This window comes from Lagopus muta, chromosome 7 (assembly GCF_023343835.1).
Source record: "Lagopus muta isolate bLagMut1 chromosome 7, bLagMut1 primary, whole genome shotgun sequence".
In the NCBI taxonomy this organism is placed as follows: domain Eukaryota; kingdom Metazoa; phylum Chordata; class Aves; order Galliformes; family Phasianidae; genus Lagopus; species Lagopus muta.
In genome coordinates, this window is record NC_064439.1 from 32,171,322 (window position 1) to 32,177,321 (window position 6,000).

The 6,000-nt window shown below is 50.0% G+C and overlaps 1 protein-coding gene across 4 annotated transcripts in view; it reads right to left on the reverse strand.

Moving 5' to 3' along the window:
• HOXA3 (homeobox A3) overlaps positions 1 to 4,498 on the reverse strand; it is a 44,275-nt gene extending 39,777 nt beyond the window's left edge. For all 4 annotated transcript variants that reach the window (XM_048950534.1, XM_048950533.1, XM_048950536.1 and 1 more), the window contains exon 1: positions 3,206 to 4,498. The gene's annotated coding sequence lies outside the window, so the exon portion shown is untranslated. The remainder of the gene's footprint in view (positions 1 to 3,205) is intronic.
• Between the last annotated feature and the right edge of the window lie 1,502 nt (positions 4,499 to 6,000).

Genomic DNA, 6,000 nt, shown 5'->3' on the forward strand with positions numbered 1-6,000 from the left:
GCGGCGCTGGGGCCGAGGCCGCCGGGCTGGAGGTGATGTGCTGAAATCCCCTCTCCGATGGGGCTTCCCGCCCAGGCGCCAGCTTTGTGTGAGGCTGCGCCTCCCGCGTGGGCCCGGTCCCGGGTGTTAATGAGCGCTCCGGCAATTAACGGCGAGCTGTGGGCCCGAGCGGGGAAATGCGGCCTGCGGGGAGGGGGTGTTCCGACCCAGTGTCCGAGAACGGGCTGAGAAAGGACAGGCGATCCCCCGCGCACAGCCCCGATACACCTCCACGTGTCGGCCATCCTCACTCCCCACCCCGGCCGCTGCCAGGCCGAAGGAACCCAACATCCGAAACCAACAACGAGCTGGCGGGACTATCCCTAATTAATAAAGGCCTGCTAACGAGTCAATAGAAGCCAATCGCTTTCGTCGTAGCTTTAAAATAATTTGATTAAACACGGATGTGTGTCTTTAAGAGAGGAGGGAAAAAAAAAAAAAAAAAAAAAAAAAAAAAAGGCCAACAACGCGAAACAAACATTTCCACGTCCATTTTTCAACATGGCAGTTACCCGTAGCGGAAATCTCACTCCCGGCCCAGGGCTGGGATAGTAACAGTGCTGATTAAATTCGCCGCGATGCGCACGGCGGAGCCGTAACCCCGCGGTTCCTGAGGAGGAGGGCACACCCCGAGCCGTGCGTGTTCCCGTTACAACACAGCCAATACCCTATTTTTAAACGCTCTCCGCCGGAAAGCGGTATTCGTGCGAGCCCCGTTTCCTAAAGCAGCTTTAACCCGAGAGTTCTGTTGTTGTCGGAGGACTATTTATCTCATTTCCGGGGGCTGATTACGATACCTATAAAACAGCAGCGAGTTAAAACGTCGCCCCACAATAGTTCGTATTGTTCGCGGCCTCAGCTGGACTTTCACATTCAGATGTTGATTGCCTCCAATTTTTTTTTTCAACTTCCTTAAAATCCCGGTGCCGGCCGACCCGCGGCCACACCTGGCAGAACGCCGGCTCTGAGCTGCGGGCTCATTGGGAAACGCGTGTTTGCTTTCCCCAGGAAAGTTTTGTGCTCTCTGCAAATAGGGCTATAAAAAGGGGGAACGGCAGCAGCCCAGCACCCAGCGCGGTGAGCACAAAGAGATTTAAAACGAGAGGATTTCTCCCAACGTGGGGCAGAACGAAAACGCGCCGTGAAACATCAATATTCGGGGCGAGCGGAGCGCAGCGGCCCTACTTTAAAAAGTTGTGCTCGGGGCGGCCTTTGTGTGAATCCACCGCACGGAGACCAACGTTTAAAAAGTCGCGCAAGGCTCTCTTTTATTTACGTTTTGCAGCATTGCTTGTGCACTGATTTATTTCTCTCTCTCTCTCTTTTATTTATTTCTTTTGGTTTTTCCTTCTCTCCCTCGAGTTATCGCTCGCATCCAAACCGAACCGTCCACATCCCGACCGCGGGCAGCGAAACCATTTCTTCGTTGCCCTCATAACATCCGAAGGCACTCAGCGCTCTCCTCTGTGCGGCCGGGCCGCGGTCTGAGCCGTTTCGGTGACAGCCGAACACTCGGCGCTGCGCTCAGTGCCGCACTCATATCTGCACATCCTCTGCGCTCCTCCCCCTGCCCTCGCGCACCCCGAATACCGGCACCCCGAGTTCTGCCTGCCCGGCCACATTCACTGTAGTTTTCCTGCAGGGAAGCAGAAGGCAGCCGCAGCATTTTGCCACAGAGCCCGCGCTTCAGCCCCCGGTATCTGCCGGCCGTGCGTTTGCTTGCAGAGCTCCCCGCATCCCGCGTACCCTTCTCTTCATCCACAGGTACAGGTGCGGGAGCACTTCCCCTCCTCACCCCAAAATCCTCCTTCTCCTCGTGCACAAAACCTCTTAGAAACCATTCTCTGCTCGGCAGCGTTCCCTTCCCCCCCCCCCCCCCCACTCCCAAGCCTTTAACCAAGAGAGTCGAATCCAAGCGCTCCGGGCCGGCCAAGCGGCCGCTCTGACCCGAGGGACACTTGGGGGCAGCCCGGGGGGCACAGACCGAGGGCCGCCCTCGGTTCACACACACGCACACACACACACACGAGGGCACAGCGAAGGGAGGGGGCAGCGCAATATCGGCCCACGGGAGCGATGCTCCGTAGAGGTGCGGTAGGCAGGATTTCATTGTTAAAAATATATCTCTTTTTTAATATTTATTTTTTTGGATGGGGGGAGGCTGGGGTTAAGCCCCTGCGCGGTGCCGGCAGCAGCGGCGCAGTCTCCCGGCGCTGACCCGCGCCCTGTGCCCGCCTCCACCGCTCGGCCACGCCGTGGCAGTCACTGAGCACCGCCGCCCGCAATAATAATCCGCCGCTCGCCACAGCCCCACTCCGCCGGGTACCGCAATGCAATGCAAATGCGAGGCTTCGGCGGCACAAACAGCGCTGCGAGCCGCTCATCCGTGATGGCTGTCACCGAGGGGCGGCGGCGGGGGGCCCGAGAGCTTTCCCCGGCGGTTGGGGGTTAGGGGCCCGCGCCCTCTCCCCGCTCACAGCGAGGGGAGAATGAGTTCGGCTCCGCGATCCCCGCACCGCTCCGCGCAGCCGGGCTGAGCGCTGCCGCCGCCCGAGCGCTGCGCCACGGCTCCGCGGCGACCATCCAAGAGACACAACCAAAGGCACAGCCGCGTTCCGGCAGAACCTTCCGCCGGACACAGCAGCGTCGTGCCGTGATTCCACCCCCCCTCCTTCCCCCCTCCAAAACAGCCTTAAAATGATTACAGATAAATCACATCTAAATTTCATCTGCCTCGATGGAGCTTAAAGTTAATGCTGCGAAAGAAAAATATTGCTTTTATACACATATATAAATCATCCCCCCCCCTTCTCTCCCCCCCCCCCCCCGTGTCGGCAAAAATAATAATAATAACAGTAATCCTCCCAGACTGATGCTGTAAACCTGAATTCTTAGAAAATATTCGGAATTGCCATAGCGACCCCCTGGCAAACGCCAACAGAAATAAACTTGGTGAAAAAATCCACGCTTCCCGAATAAATAATAGCAAATCGGCGTTTTTATTCAGCATCTCCGCATGCACAGGTTAAACCGAAAGGAGCCGAGCTGCGACCCGCGTCTATTTCTGGCCGCTCACATTCCCATTCGCTTTAATTGCACACGTCTAATATCTCCCCATATTAAAGCATGTTTCCCTGCTTACGGCAGTGTCATATACATTTCTCACCTTTTAGGTTCTGGCTCACAGGAGCCCCTGCGACTTTGACAGCTGTCGCTTTGGCTGCACAGGAGACGAATCGCCCTCCTTTTGGTGCCAGAAGAAGCAGGAAATTAGCCAGGTTGCAAGTTGAAAATCTGCCACGCCAGTGCTTTGAATCCAATATGCCACACCTTCCAGCGGGGGAACTGGAAATTGCCATCCCGGATCTGTGTTCTAGGCGGCTGCTTATGCCGAACCTCCGCACACTTTGTTCACTATTGCCTTACAAAGAGCAAATGAAATGGGGATTGAAAGCCAGAGAGATCCGAAGCAGGACAGAGCTCAGCAAAAGAATGCGGCTCTATTCTCGCAAGGGAAATTATAAAAAAGTTCATGTTCACGGTTAACCATCCACATGACCGACAACGACCAATGGAAAAACCGAACAACTCATAAAGTTGTATTGCAAAGTTGTAAATTTTCATAAACAACAACGGATTTATGGCCTTCTTTCCTTCATCACTAAGAAGAGGCAGGTCTTAGAGAGGCGCCATCTTACCACAGACGCAGCCCCGGAGTTTTTTTTTTTTTTTTTTTTTTTTTTTTTAACCAGACCTGGAGTTCGCACTAATTTTATTAAATTGCAATTAGTCCATCGGCGGGGACCGAGCGCGGCGGTGAGGGGAACTTCAGCTCAGACGATGCTCCCGTTCTGCTCCGCGTTCGGCCGCTCGAATAAAGGCGCTTTTCGGGTTTCTAAAAAAAATTTTTTTTTTTTGCTTTATTTTTAATTTTTAATTTCCGATTTTTGATTTCTGACTTTTTTTTTTTCTTTCGTCATTGAAAACACTTTCTCGCCTCGACGTCGCGTGCTACACAGCTGAATGGATCTCATTCCTAAAGCGGGGCTGTTTTTCCCCTTTTTTAAGCCCCATTCCTGTGCCCCCCGGCCCCGGAAAGCCGCCTGCCCCGCAGCCGAGCGTTCACCTCGGGAAGTTTCGCCCCTCACTTTTTGCCCCTTCCTAAATCTGGTTTCCCTACGTGCCAATGGGGCTCTGCCACAGTCGCCTGGGCCGGGCTCGGGCTTTCTAGAGGGAGCCCGAAGCACGGTGGAAGGAAGCCCGGCCATAAAGAAGCTTTCCGCTTTATTAATCAACCGCGCTGGAAGAAATAATAAATTAATTTTAAAAGAGAGAGAGAGAAAAAAAAGAAAAGAAAAGAAAAAAAAAGAACCACGAAGTCGAGATAGAGAAATTGACTGATCGCTGGCCATTGCGTCACCTCGGATTATTTTTATTCCTTTCGATCATGGGGGAAAAATAATAATAATAATGTTGTCGAAATTCTTTATTTGCGCGTGTGAATTATTTTTTATTCTCCTTCGAACTGTTTCCCTAATAAAAATAAAAGCACAATGAATTGTCAACAAGCATCTTTATTTTCCGTGTGACATAAAACACATTTATCGTGGGGGATACTTGAACACGGGATCACTTCCAAGAGAGTTCACAGACATTTTTTTTTTCCACTTCCAATACTTACACGGCATATCCAATGTTCACAACGAACACATCGAAACACATTGTGACATACAATTGTTTGAATAAACTTTAGCCAAACCTTCGAGACGGGTTTATACAGAGATCTGAACGATACGTCATGCGACAAAGTTTCCCAATTAATTACATACTTCCCAATTTATGACATGGTCTTACAAATGAGCTCCAAGACAAATATAAATGACAAAAAAAAAAAAAAAAATCGTTCAAATATACAATATCTGCTATCTTAGGAAAATTCACGGTATTACATATTAACACGTTGGGATCATCAGGACAAACAGATATTTGAAAGGCGATTACATGGTCATTTAAATTCGCTTTGCCAAGAACACTTTCAGCTATATTGAGTAAGATCAACCCAGGATAAGGAAACGGCCTTGAGCAGAGGCAGCCTAAGGTAGAAGCCCACGGTAGATATTAAACCGCTTTGTACAATATTGGCGTGTGCGTTCGCTCCCTCACTCCAGAGAGTAAAGGTTTGCGGACAGAGATATATTGCAGCATATGGTTTTCATTAATAATTGCTTTGGAATAAATATATTATTTTAAATTTAAATATATTCAGCCTTTACGGTACCAAATTCTATACCAAAGCTATCGATGCGTGCTTTTCGAACGACTGCGTTTATGTATCTAAAAGCGTTTTGCAATTCACATTAGTACGTTATCTTCTTCTGACTACTAAAATACAGCATACTTTCGAAGATAGGTAGGCGGAGCAAGATATATAGGTAGTCTGAAAAATAGGTAGTACGACTCATTGCTGTGGATTGTAGTGGTTTGTGGCACATCTTTTTTTTTCCCCCTCGCTTGCTGTTTTACCTTTTGTTAGTGTAGCTGTTAGTTATGGTACTTTCCTAACAATAATTAAAAGAAAAGATAAAGGAAAAAAAAATAATAATACAAAAAAAGAAAAGTGCAGAGCTACTTATTCAAAATTAGGTAGTTTTCCTCAATACGAGCCTAATGCACTTTTCCCCTTACGACGTGATTGGGACTATTTAGTCAGGTAGTTACTTCGGAAGGTCACGGTGTACTTTATGTGCGAGCAGCAGTCCTCCCACCGAAACGTCCCCAAGAGAAACCCACCCGGGCGTGGGTGAACGAAAACTCAAATGATTGTAGGATGCTCTCAGGATATGCTACCACTGGGCGGGTTTGGGGAGGACGGGAGAGGGGAGAGAGGGCTGGAAGTCCAACCCAAGAGACGTTTTCATGTTTGCAAACGCTCGCTTGCAAGACAGAACTAAAGGGAACTGA